We start from the raw sequence: 14,573 nt of genomic DNA, 5'->3' as shown, positions 1-14,573 counted from the left end.
GCTCCACTCTGCAGCTGCCGGGTGTACATAGGACAGGCAAGGGCAGCTTTATACAATTCACCAGTGGCTGCGAAACTCTGCAAACGTGGGATAGGGGTGATGCCAGGCTGTCCGATTGTTTCCCTTTTACAGTGCTGCCTTGATGCCAGAGGGGCCAGGAAGTTCCTCAGAGTGGCAGCTGCTGGAAGATTCTCAGTGGGCATTTCTGACTGGTGTACGTTTCATCTGCGGTCAAGTCGGGGAAGTGGTTAAATGGTGCAAATGTAGGTAGGAAAATCTGTAATCGCATCTCCCGCCCAAAAAATAAATGGGGTATTTATCTAGAGCAGTGGTTCCCAAAGTAGGTGCTGTGGCACCCTGGTGTGCCTCAGGGCACTCGCAGGGTTCCCTTGGTTGGTGGTCCAGGACCAAATAAAATTATTTATGGTCAGTATAATAGGCAAAACCAGTGCTTGTGACTTCCAATCGGGGCCACGCATCGTTCATCGTTGGTGCCTACACACTGAATGATATGAACAAGTTCTCGTTCATTAATGAACAAGAACGTTCATATCGTTCAGTTATATCTTCTAATGTGTAGGGCCTATTACACGTTTAGAATTTTTTATTTTCATATTATTATTATTATTATTATTATTATTATTTTTTTATTCTCCCCAGAAAATGTTTCCAGGGGAGGCAGATTGAGATTCTAATATTAATTACAATGACTCTGGCATTACCAGCTATGCGGAAGGGCACATTCAATTTGTGCAGCCCTAACATGTGCCTTATCGCAGAGGTGTTTTTTTCCCCCTGCTTTTACTCTGTCAGCCGAATTTCAGCTTGTGAGGGAATGTAGCAATGTATAAAAGAGAAGGATCTCCCGCGCTCACTCTATACAAAGTTCAGGCACACGTATCTTTGTAAAATAAATTTATTGTAAATAGTTCATAAAGCTTTTAAGATTTATAAAAAATATATGAAGACTTTAAATTCATATATGTAATAAGATTGTGGAGCAACGGATTGGAAAAGCCTGCAAGCCTACCGCCGTTGCAAACAGCTGATCAGTCTGCCGGCAGACATTCACATCCTCTGGACAAATTGAGGCGCAAGCCTCCAGTACGGGAGACATCTATAAGGTTAGTGGGGAAGGAAGATTTCCAGCAATATACCCCTTAACCCACGGAGAACCCTAACATGCCAGCCTATATTCCCTTCACTAAAAGGACTTTCCCTTCCTTATAAGGACTATTTGGTCATCATTTGACAAAGACTTTTAACTTAAGTGCACATTGTTATGCTAAAACAATAGAGGCATACAAAGAGTGCACTTTGGGACATAAGCGCAATAAGAATTATAGACAGAGTAAAACGCTGACGCGTATCTGCCTAAAAATCATCTATTTCATACTATCTTGTATTGTCAGTGTATATGTTTGTCGTGTATACCGGTATTAGGATTTTATTACATGTATGAATTTAAAGTCTTCATATATTTTTTTATAAATCTTAAAAGCTTTATGAACTATTTACAATAAATTTATTTTACAAAGATATGTGTGCCTGAACTTTGTATAGAGTGAGCGCGGGAGATCCTTCTCTTTTATACATTATCTACACATAGGGGGAGTGGAAAACCCCCTTTTTTCTCTCAGCTGCTACTTTTTAACGAAGTGGTATTAGCGCAGTCCCCTACCCCAAGTATCTATCACAGTGAATGTAGCAAACCTAGGGGTCGATTCAATTCGGCAATTTATGAATAGCGCCGGGAATTAGCTCCCGACGCTATTCATTTCAGCTAAAGTTAAGTTGGCGAAAGCCCGTTCTCGCCGACTTAACAGGTAGTTTTGTCTGGAGAACGGGCATTCTCCGACTTAACTACCCGCGGCGATGCTGATTCCCTTCAGAATCAGCCGTGCGGCAGCATTTTTGACGGTTTTCTTCTCTCACCCCCCGGGGATGAGAGAAGAATTCCCGACAATTGCGGGTAACTACCAGCTGAATTGAATAGCGTCGGGAGTTAATTCCCGGCGCTATTCATAAGTTGCCGAATTGAATTGACCCCATAGAGGGAATTGTTGCCCATAGCAACCAGTCTGCTTGTATCTAGCAATTGGCAATATATAAAATGATCATTAACAGTAGAGTGGTTGCTATGAGCAACTTTTTTACACGTTAGAAGGCTTGATACATTTCCCCACAGTCCCTAAATAATTTGAATAGTGAGTCACCAAGTATATTGTAGAACACAGTACTGAAAATCTGGGAGGACTGAGTAATAGCATGGTACTGCTGATCTAATTTTGAGGCACTGAAAATTGCTTCACATTATGAGTTATGGAGAGCACATCTGTACAGAATATAGAAGCGTTCTACAAGCCACTCTAGTGCTATGTCACACGGAAAGGGAGTGTGACGGATAGTGAGTTGGCGGGATTGAATAAGGAGTGGGACTATTATGGTGAGTGGGAGTAATCTTAATGAGGGATGAGAACTGGTGTCTGCTGCTGTGATCCTCTGGCTGTCAATTATGGACATTAGAATGGATTGACAGCTGGGTGGTTTGGGGGGAAAAATAGTGCACCTGTCAAAAAGGCCTCGGGGAGAATCTGTTATGTCACATATACATGTTTTGTTTTCTGACAACAGTTTTTTGTTTTTGAAATTAACTGCTTCATGTTTTTGAAGTTAAAAAAAATTGTTTGATCTGAGTTGGCATAATGTTCAATGGTGATACATGCTCTGTATAATAAACAATCCTGCTTTTGTTCTACAGTAACATTTTGTAAAGCTGCCATGCGACTTGTAAATAAATGATTCCTGAACATGTTTTTCTTTTGTGTTTTTTTTCTAAAGTAGCAATTAAAAATATAAATATGTAATGTGTACTGTTCCTCACCTTTTGTAGTTATTAGCTATCCAAATGGCAAAATATGCAAGAGCTGTGCTAGTTACTGTTAAATGTTACTACGTGATCCTAAAAAACAAATGAAAAATTAGATTTAGTTTCTTCCCACTTTGTCAAGGTAACTCCAAGGTAAACTCCTCAACATTATTCAGGTGTGTGGAGCACATGTTCAAGTGGGGATACGGTCATTAAGTAGACACCACTTAGCTCGACCACTATTGGTCAACATGCATTGTTGACTGGGTCACTAGGTCGACAGTTCAAAAGGTCGACATGAGTTATTCACTCTCCCCCGCCCCCCTTTAAAATTTTTGAACTTTTTCCTACTTTACTATCCATGTGGACTACAGTTGGGAACGGTAACCTTTGCCGAGCGCAACGGTAGCGGAGCGAGACACCTTGCCCGAAGCTGTGAGGGACACTGTGCACTAATTGGGGTTCCCCGTCACTTTATGAAGAAAATGACACCAAAAAAAGTAAAAAAAACAAACAAATAGCAACTTATGTCGACCTAGTGACCATGTTGACCAATAGTTGTCGACCCAACGACCCATACCCTTCAAGTGATACACTTATAATAAGCCAATAACTGTAAAGCTTTTAAGCTCTGCCTAGGAGCACAGTAGTAACATTTTACTTTTGGTTTTTGGGATCACTATTAATGACCAAATAGCAATCGTGTCTTGTTTGCTAAAGTGAGTTTTTTGGTAATTTTTATTATGGCATTTACATAGTTAGAGACTAAGGCAGTGGTTTCCAAACTTTTTTGAATCACGGCGCCCTAGAATATCAGAATTTTTTTTCACGGCACCCCTAGGCCAAAAACTTCTTATTTAGAAAGAAATATTACATTAAGTAGATCGCGTTTAAATGTCATCCTTGGGGTCAGTTGTTTGGTGAGGGACAAGATTTGCTTCTGTTTGGCCATATATTTTATGACTGGCAGCCACCAGCACTGGTTTTGCCTATTATATTGACCATATATAATTTGAATTCGTCCTGGACCACCAACCCAGGGCACCCCTGCAAGTGTCTGAAGGCACCCCAGGGAGCCAAGGTACACAGTTTGGGAACCTCTGGACTAAGGAGTAAAATGCAATATCAATAATTTGGTGAATTATTTATTTCTGTTTAGATTTACCCACGGCTAATTGTTCTGCCCTGAGCTATCCAACGGAGTATGGATAACATTGCTTTAAGCCCCAGAGGGTGCGTTTAATGCAGGGTTTTTTTTTTTCTTTGCAGCCTCAACTATGAAGAAATAGATGTTAAATGCACCCACTGGGGCTTAACGCGTGTGGTAAGCCATAGATTCCAGGCACTTAGGGGCCGATTCAATTGAATCCAATAGATGTCCATTAGCCGTGGCAGTAAGAACATTTTTTTTACTCGCAGCCTCCGGAGGTGCAAGGAAAAAAAGTTTAAGTCCATAGTTTAGACGCCCAATAAAGCGCTTTAGATGGGTTTAGAGGCTTTGATTTGCTAAACCCAGAGATGTCCGGCGCGGTAACTACTAACGGGCGGTACGGGGAAACAATTGAATAGCTACACACATTAGCATAGATGGCCAGCAGGGGGCTCAGGTCCCTTTTGTGGAATCGGTGGGTCAACAAGCAGGTAAAAGGCATAGTGATTGAATAGCGGTTTACACCGCAGCTATTTGAATGTACCCATAGATTTGTGTGATAACAAAATATTGCTGTATACACAGGAAAAACACAACCATTTAATATCAATATTCTCTTGAAATGTGTTTTTTTTTTGTTTACATCCACTTTGTAAACTTTATATTCTAAAACAAACATGGATTAAATTCCGCCCAAGTGTTTCCTAAAATATATAATGTGTGATTCAGTTGTTTCCTCCTGCACCTACCGCTAGGGGGAACAAAATAGAGCAATTCAATTGTTGCTCCGTTTAGATGCCTGGAGCCGCGAGGGAGACGTTTCTTCTCGCAGCCTCCTGAGGAGTGAGAAGAAATGTGCTTAAAGTTCATGGTTTGGCCACCTTTACCACTGCCTGATGTTTTTGTGCACACCAACTCTAATGGGCGCCAGAACGGAGCAATAATTACACTCTTCTATTAAAGGCATACTATCGAATAATAGACTAGGCCAGTGGTTCCCAAACTGTGTGCCGTGGCACCCTGGGGTGCCTCAGGACACTTGCAGGGGTGCCTCGGGTTGGTGGTCCAGGACCAATTAAAATTATTTATGTTCAATGTAATAGGCAAAGCCAGTGCTGGTGGCTGCCAATCATAAAGTATGTGGACAAACAGAAGCAAATCTTGTCCCTCACCACACAATTGACCCTAATGATGACATATAAGCACATATTTACTTAATTTAATATTTTTCTTTATTTCTCAATAAGAAACCTTTGGCCTAGGGGTGCCGTGAAAAAAATTCTGATACTCTAGGGCGCCGCGATTGAAAAAAGATTGGGAACCACTGGACTAGGCACATTTTTAAGTAGAATAGTCCCTTACAGCAAGAATGAAAGAAACCTGCAGCACTGGTCTGTGGATAAGCCTTGTAATAAAAAATGGTTGTGTACATTTGCATAGGTTTATTGTTCTGTGTTTGGAACAAAAGTCTAACACCGTGATTGGGAACATTTAGCACTCCAGCTGTTCAACTACACAACCAAGCATGCCCTGCTGCAGTTTTGCTATTTGGCCTGTTGGGATGTGTAGGTCAACAGCTGGAGTGCCATAGGTTCCCCATCACTGGTTTAACATTTTGATCGCTGATGAGTGTTTATTGCTGGTCTTGAAAGATGGTCCTATTCAGTCTTTTTCTTATAGAGGGGAATTAAATTTTCAGCAAAGGATGTGCAAATGACATTAATCCACATTGCAAATTTAGCCTTGCACCTCATTGGGGTCAATTCTATTCGGCAACTAAAGAATAGCGCCGGGAATTAGCTCCCAACGCTATTCAATTCTGCTACTAGTTGCCCGCAATTGTCGGGAATTCTTCTCTCATCCACGGGGGATGAGAGAATAAACCCGACAAAAGTGCTGCCTCGCGGCCGGCGCGAGGCTGATTCTGTCGGGAATCAGCCTCGCGCCGGGTAGTTAAGTCGGAGAATGCCCGTTCTCCCGACAAAACTACCTGTTAAGTCGGCGAGAACGGGACATCGCCGACTTAACTTTAGCTGAATTGAATAGCGTCGGGAGCTAATTCCCGGCGCTATTCTTTAGTTGCCGAATAGAATTGACCCCATTGAGGGCACAAAGAAAACTTGCGGTGCTGTGGCTACCGTAATTGGCTATGTGCTGAATTTAATTCACCCCTACCCCCCACGGTACCATTTTGGTGGCCATTTTTCTCTGTAAAACAGAAGTGGGTATTATATAAGACTTTCATGCGGACATATTCCTGGATCCTAGTGCACCTAAAGAGATAACTCCAGGTCAGGGCTTGACATTTTTTGCTAAAATCTAGGAGCCAGGGTGAAAGTGTAGGAGCCAGACCACCGTACATTGTGGCCACATCACTGCCCCCTCCGTAGAAGCAATCCGTAACCATGTATAGACCCTTTTACCTGTGCACAAAATGGCCATATAGACAAATTTTCAATGGGGTTGACGAGGGTATGCTGCTTCCCTCCCTGCATAATCTGGTCGTCGGGCAGCAAAATCTAGGGGCCATTGCAACCTGGCCCCCAGAATTTGTCTAGCTCTGTTCCAGCCAATTCGCTTTTAAGAGTTTTGCTATTCTCAAGGGAGGCAAAATTTCCCTTGTTTTATAAGCTATACACGCTAAAATACTCTGGAGTTCTACAGTCAGTTACCAGTTGTACAAAATATAAATATCTCCTGGATTAATATTTAGTATTGATGCTTTGGCTGTGTATTTGACTTTTACTTTGATACCCTGTTAATATGAAATCTTTTCTATTTACCATGAACTGTGCGAAGTAAACCCTTTAGCGGCCTCTTTTATAAATGTAATATTTGCTTTGGTGTTGCTGATACCCCTTTCAGACATATGACCCGGGAATTACCCTGCTCAAGTCCCGGTATTTTCTCTCCAGTAAAAACCCGGGTTTTTCTTCAGACCCCCTTTCATACTACACCACAGACCCGGGAAATTCCCGGGTTGGCCCCTTTCAGACATAAGCTGGATTTTTCAGTTTTTAAGGCAGTGTCATCATTTTAAGGGGACGGTTTGCAGGCACATAATAATGAGGTCATGCAAAGGGGAGGGCAGGCTATTAAATTCCATGTTAGGAATACAGTAATTTCATATTTATATACCAATAAATAGAACACCAGTTTTTCTTTTCCAAAAATGTTTATTTTAGAAAGAATAAAAGTTTTTTTTTCAACCATTATGAACAAAATGGCAGTCTCTTCACTGGCACACTTCTCCAGACTTCTCTGCACAGCTCTGTGTTACTCTGGCACACATACATGCACAGCTCTGTGTACCTTCTGCACTCTGGCACTGCCACACTTCACAGCAAAGATCTCTGCTTCCTCCCATGCTGCTGTGGAGTCTGTTCCCCTCCGTCTGCTGCTGATGAGGTCATCAGCAGGCATCAGGCGGCCCTTTCTGACCAATGAAAACCTTTTTCATGCAGCCAGAGAGCAAATTCCCGGGTCGCGCCTTTCAGACTTAACCTGGGAAAAACCCAGGTCAGTTGCAGGGTTGGCGACCCGGATCACATGCCCGGGTCGGTGCCTTTCAGACATACCAAATTCCCGGGTTGATGCGCGTTCATGTGTAAAAACCCGGGAATTTAGAGCATGTCTGAAAGGGGTATGAGTAGCATAGTGTGTTTCTTTTGGGGTCCGTTCAGTACAGTGCGGATTGAATACCACCACGAATTAGCTCCCGATGCTATTCAGTTCAACGCGATGTGACCGCCGACGAGAGGTTTACTTCTGGTGTGAGTAGAAATCCAACAAAAGTGCTGGCGCAATACTGTTTTCTGACCTTAGTGCGCTAGAAACAGCAGTCCCCGGCACTTAAGTCGGAGAATGCTGGTTCTCGCAACAGAACACCCTGTTTAGTCCACGAGAACTGGCCTTCTCGTGGCAGCGCATTGAATTCAATAACACTGGGAACTAATTCCCTGTTTTTTTCAATCCGCACTTAATTGAACCCTTTGCTTTTTTGCATTCTGTGTAACTTCAATGCTTCATGTTTGACATGCTACCTCATGTTCGTCTAGATTGTTTAGTGCATAGTTGTATCGGAAGTATAGCTGGTGCTATGTTCATTATATTTAATTATTAATACATTTATTTTTTAATGTAATGAGTGGAATTTAATTGTTTGGGCCCCTATGAGCAATAGTTGCCAGATAGAGGTAATAAATTGTTTTGCCGATCAGTTGGGACTGCATTATTGCAGGAGTTCGGAGCAGAAATCCATGAAAAGGTCGCTATTTGGTCATCCTGCCCAGTACTTTGCACCGGTTTAGCCCCTTTACGCGCCTAAACCTGGTGCATTTGGGCACGATAAGTAATGCAGTTGCAACCAATCGGCAAAAAATTGAATAGTTCGATCATAGTTATATTTTGTCCTTCATCATTTCAAACCACTATGAAAGAGTGCTCCAACAAGGAATTTTCTCTCTGTTTGGGCCTAGGCCAAACAAACCTGATATCAGTGAATATTAACATAATTCCTGTAGTACCTCTAACCTCATATAAATGCTGTTTCCATCTAGGACACGTATACACACTAATACTGTAGGTTGGTTATCACACATGCTATTTAAAATGGTTTCGTTTGGTACAGGATAAAAACCCTAGTACACGTATAGCTCGGCCATGTGTCCATTACTTGTGGGTGCTCAAAAAAACAGTTGAGTTCCCCAATTAATTTAATTGACATTTAAAGTTGGGAATATTTTAATTCCCATGCAGCTTAATGCATGTTAGGTTCAAGCCAGATGAAGTGGTCCAAAGGTCCTACCCAGGTTTACTTGATGGTTTGTTTAAAAAAAAAAAAAAAAGCTCCATCAACGCAATTTAGGGGTATATTCAATTGCAGTCGAAACTGCCAACTTGTCAGAAAGACTGCAGTTTTCAACGTTTTCAGGTCAGATGGGGTTCCGACCTATTCGATCCTCGGTATTTTATTCGACAAGTCAGGGAATTCGACTTGTCTGCAAGCATGTGGATCGGCGGAATAGCTCCCGATCCGCGTGCTTCTGTCGGAAACGGGGCCAAATCCAACAAGTTTTGGCCCCCTTTCCGACAATCTCAATCCGACTTTAAAAAAAGTCGGAGTGAGCAGAGCATCCCCCCAGCCAGGCTCCTTACTCCTGGCAGCGCACCCCCGCCTCCTGACACCTCCCCCCTGCCGCTACTCATAGCTACCCCCGCCACTGCTGATGGGTCCGCCTGACAGGTCCCCCCAGCCGCCGCAGATTCTATCCCCGGCTGCCGCTGACGGGTACCCCTCGGCCGCCCCCATCCCCCGGCTGCCTGACTGGTCCCCCATGATAACGCCCCCCCTTGCTGCCGCTGACAGCGACACCCGGCAGCCGCTAGCAGCAGCAGCAGTATGGGACACCGTGAGCGGCCAAATCAGACAGTCTGATTTGGCCGCTCATTTGAATAGGGCTTGTCTGATCCATTCCGACAAATGCATGTCGGAATGGATCCGACTTTAAGTGAATATACCCCTTAATTGTTATGCATGAATGTAAGTGGTCGGGAGCTGTTTAATTCCCACGGTGGCTGCTGTTTCACGAGAGAATGCTAGGACGTAGCTGCATTAAACAGCTTTTCCTGTGCTGTTTGGTGTGGTGCAGTTAAGACGCGACCAGCCCTGAAGCTCTACTTTTAATGCTGATTTCTCCATCAGGAGGAAGCGAGCAAAGATCTGTGATGAATGCAGCCTTGGGGCTAGTCACAGAAACTAATTGAATAACTCCTGTTAACTTAGCCTGGGAGCTAAATTCCCATAAGAACTGAATTGACCCTTAAATGCCAATGGTTCAAAACCACATATTTCTCTTTAACTCGCATGCTTTTAGAAATGGCGGGGAGCACAACGAAGCCCATTGCGGGCTAGGTGTACACCCACGAGTGGGGATTGTCCCTGTTAGTCGACTGTCGAGATTTTGAAGGGAATGTAGGTGTCGGTATTGGGACCGCCAGTCACATAACTACATCCCAGTGGGAGCATGTGTGCTTAGAAAGTGCATTTCTGTCTCCTACTGGTTCTCTAATATTTGTGTATTTATTCATTATGGGATGTTTAACCTTTTCCTGATGACTTATTTTATTTATATTACAGGTTGAGTATCCCTTATCCAAAATGCTTGGGACCAGAAGTATTTTGGATATCGGATTTTTCCGTATTTTGGAATAATTGCATACCATAATGAGATATCATGGTGATGGGACCCAAGTCTAAGACCAGAAGGCATTTATGTTTCATATACACCTTATACACACAGCCTAAAGGTAATTTTAGCCAATATTTTTAATAACTTGTGCATTAAACAAAGTGTGTGTACATTCACACAATTCAATTGTTTCATATATACCTTATACACACAGCCTGAAGGTCATTTAATACAATATTTTTAATAACTGTGTATTAAACAAAGGGGTCGATTCTATTCGGCAACTAATGAATAGCGCCGGGAATTAGCTCCCGACGCTATTCAATTCAGCAACTAGTTACGTCGGCGATGGCCCGTTCTCGCCGACAAAACAGGTTGAATTGTCGGGAGAACGGGCATTCTCCAACTTAACTCCCCGGCGCGAGGCTGATTCCCGACAGAAACAGCCTCGCGCCGGCCGCGAGGCAGCACTTTTGTCGGGTTTCTCTTCTCATCCCCCGGGGATGAGAGAAGAATTCCCGACAATTGCAGGTAATTAGTTGCTGAATTGAATAGCGTCGGAAGCTAATTCCCGGCACTATTCATTCGTTGCCGAATAGAATCGACCCCAAAGTTTGTGTACATTGAGCCATCAGAAAACAAGTTTCACTATCTCACTCTCACTCCAAAAATTCCGTATTTCGGAATATTCCATATTTCGGAATATTTGGATATGGGATACTCAACCTGTAGTTAAATATGTTTGATACAGCCCTATACAATAGACTATCTACAGTGTTAAATAAGAATATTGTATTCAATACAGTATCCAGTGTATAAAAAGACCAATGTGTACATTAGTGTCCAGGGTCAGCACTAGGTTCTTCTACAGCTTCTCTAAACTCCCGACATGCTCCAATATTCCGCAGAACGGGAGATTGGGGATTGCATTTGGAAACCCCCCTCCAGAAATCCTGCGTTTGCCACCAATTTAAGAACAAAAAAACTTTGCCAATTTATGCTCATAAAGATGATTTTGGTGTAGAAGCAGAGCAGCATTTTTCCATGATTGCTCATGGCAAAGAGCCCCTTCCTATAGTGTAGGTGGCACAGTGAAGAGGTTAGCATCCTGGGCAAGCCTACTATGGGGTCAATTCTATTCGGCAACTTAAGAATAGCGCCGGGAATTAGCTCCCGACGCTATTCAATTCAGCTCCAGTTAAGTCGGCGATGTCCCGTTCTCGCCGACTTAACAGGTAGTTTTGTCGGGAGAACGGGCATTCTCCGACTTGACTCCCCGGCGCGAGGCTGATTCCCGACAGAATCAGCCTCGCGCTGGCCGCGAGGCAGCACTTTTGTCGGGTTTCTTCTCTCATCCCCCGGGGATGAGAGAAGAATTCCCGACAATTGCGGGTCACTAGCAGCTGAATTGAATAGCGTCGGGAGCTAATTCCCGGCGCTATTCTTAAGTTGCCGAATAGAATCGACCCCAATGTCCATATGATCAAAATCTTATACCACAACCATGTTTTGACTTGGCAAAGGAAAACATTACAGAAATGCATGGTACTTATAGATTTTTATTTTCTTGTTCTTAAATTGTGCGGCTGACCCAACGAAGAAATACAAACTTTTTTTTTTTTTTTTTTTTGGTGGTTTATTTTTCAAATTTGTTTTTCAAGAAGTGTGAGTTTCCTCTGGAAGCAGTAGACAGTCTGGAATAATGCTCAGATTTTGTTTTTCCCTTGTAATGCACCACAAATGGGAGAATTGTACAGCAGCTTGAGCACTGGTCCAGTGATAGCCGGGTGACTGCGGGTTCTTCTTGTGAGCACAGTGTTGCTCCCAGTCTGCTGTGTCTCTCTCCCTACCAGCACCCATTCTCCAAGTTGCTGTTTCTTCCTGCTCCCAGCATACATTCTCCCAGTCTGATACTCCTCTGTAATTAAAGACTTTTTTTTTTTTTTTTTTTTAATGAGACTCCTCTCAAACCTATCCTGTCCCTGTAAATGTAAAAGGTGGGCCTATTTAACACAATTGAAGTGTATTTCCACAGTATCTTTCCACTTTATGCGCAAGCACAGAAATGGAGTAGGCACTGTCTGTAGTAGAATCTCGTCCCCAAACACACCTGAAGAGGAATTTCTCTAATTTTAGTGAACTGGAAAAAATACTGTTTGATTTTTAAATACAATTTTTGTGAATCATTCCAAAAATGAAAGGTCTTATTGCAGGCATGTCCAAACTGCGGCCCTCCAGCTGTTGTGAAACTACATATCCCAGCATGCCCTGACGCAGTTTTGCTGTCAGAGAATGCTAAAGCTGTGTCAGAGCATGCTGCTATGTGTAGTTTCTCAACAGCTGGAGGCCCGCAGTTTGGACATGCCTGCCTTATAGCATGTCATCCCATCATGATCCCAAAATAAAACTTTGGGGATTCATTAACAGCAGTATGAACCATTTTTGGGATTTTTTTTTTAAATAACGGCTTTTTGAGAATCTCAATTTTTTCATTTTTATAGAAACATCCTGCTGTGTTTTTATTTATTTATTTATATATATATATATATATATATATATATATAAAAATAAAATCTCCTATGAAAGCCCATAAAGAAGTCTAAAATTCTGATTTCACAGGAAATGTGATTTTATTCATGATTTTTCTTGCAAGGAAACATTTCAGCGACCATTCGGTATCCTGTGTACATACGATACACAGTTGTTCCTTCAGATGCTCTCTCCCTGTATCCCTATACACACTGCACAGATTATTTGCTTTGTGAAGATGCCTAATATAATGAATTATTGGCTGTAATGTCATACAGTTGGTTGGCACACTACAAAATGTACATGATATTGTCACAATGTATATTGCATCTTTTAAGCATACTAGAAGATCCAGGGATTCGACCAGATAATCAGTACTCGGATAGTATCAGGCCAATCATACAATTTTAGGCTAATTGTACTAAAAAAAAAAAAAAAGTCTGGTCTTCCCTGGTGCCATGTTGGAACATGAAAAGTTTTAAGGGGCCAAAATCGTAGTAGGGTTATATCTATATTGTCAGATTTGATGCCATTTTCTTACCACTCTAATAAACGGACCCCTCATGCCCCTTTATAGCCAGCCCAGGCCCCATCATGGCAGTCCCATTGCCCACTAATATGCTTGATCTCCTTATGCCCTTGTATGCTGCCAGACAAGTCTCAAATGTAACCTTCAACTACACCTCCGATCGGGTTTATCCACTTATTTCCACGTCTACGGCTTGCTGCCCTGGCTGGCCTTCACTGTACACACTGAACTAGGCTGAACCACACTTGATGATTCTACCGATGGCACCCTCGGCTTGTATATTTATGTAACTGGCGCTGTAGTGTGTTTTGTAACAGTGTGTGTTAAACTTCAGTGGGCGGAATTCAATTATGTTTCCGCCAGTAGATGGAGGCCAAACATAGCTATTCAATTGTAGCTTGTTTTGGACATGATGGCAGCCGGCATCTGCATTACAGCTTGCACCAAACATTGTGGCTGGGAAACATCCCCAGAATCATAAGCTCCCTGTATTTGGAAAAGAATATGTTGTGTTGGCATGAGTAAACCATTAGAATCTGACTGTATCTGTGTTTATAAATTGTCTGATCTTGATGCGGAGTTGATCTGTGGGGACATATTGGGAATAATTTCCATGTTTCCACTCCGTTTCTTATAAAAGAGAAAAAGGACCTCCACTGTAAATAAATGTCAGCGATAACCTTCTAAAAGCAGAAAGTACTTCCACAGCTAGGCTATCAAACAGAAGTACAGCCTCACAAAATAAAATCAATTTCTCTGACGTCCTAGTGGATGCTGGGACTCCGTCAGGACCATGGGGATTAGCGGCTCCGCAGGAGACAGGGCACAAAAATAAAGCTTTAGGATCAGGTGGTGTGCACTGGCTCCTCCCCCTATGACCCTCCTCCAAGCCTCAGTTAGGTTTTTGTGCCCGTCCGAGCAGGGTGCAATCTAGGTGGCTCTCCTAAAGAGCTGCTTAGAAAAAGTTTTTAGGTTTTTTATTTTCAGTGAGTCCTGCTGGCAACAGGCTCACTGCATCGAGGGACTTAGGGGAGAGAAGTGAACTCACCTGCGTGCAGGATGGATTGGCTTCTTAGGCTACTGGACACCATTAGCTCCAGAGGGAGTCTGAACACAGGTCTCACCCTGGGGTTCGTCCCGGAGCCGCGCCGCCGACCCCCCTTGCAGATGCCGAAGATGGAAGAGGTCCAGAAGCAGGCGGCAGAAGACTTTTCAGTCTTCCTGAGGTAGCGCACAGCACTGCAGCTGTGCGCCATTGTTGTCAGCACACTTCACACAGCGGTCACGGAGGGTGCAGGGCGCTGG

At 43.1% G+C, this 14,573-nt stretch overlaps 1 protein-coding gene across 3 annotated transcripts in view; it reads left to right on the top strand.

Moving 5' to 3' along the window:
* Nucleotides 1-14,573, top strand: part of EPC1 (enhancer of polycomb homolog 1) — a 127,579-nt gene that overhangs the window by 48,376 nt on the left and 64,630 nt on the right. The window contains exon 1 of one of the 3 annotated variants that reach the window (XM_063922081.1): nucleotides 10,221-10,328. The exons of the other annotated variants lie outside the window; for them this stretch is intronic. The gene's annotated coding sequence lies outside the window, so the exon portion shown is untranslated. Of the gene's footprint in view, nucleotides 1-10,220; nucleotides 10,329-14,573 lie in introns of those variants that run through there. 3 annotated transcript variants of the gene reach the window in all.

This window comes from Pseudophryne corroboree, chromosome 5 (genome assembly GCF_028390025.1).
Source record: "Pseudophryne corroboree isolate aPseCor3 chromosome 5, aPseCor3.hap2, whole genome shotgun sequence".
NCBI lineage: Eukaryota > Metazoa > Chordata > Amphibia > Anura > Myobatrachidae > Pseudophryne > Pseudophryne corroboree.
This window is presented reverse-complemented; position numbering and strand designations above follow the sequence as displayed.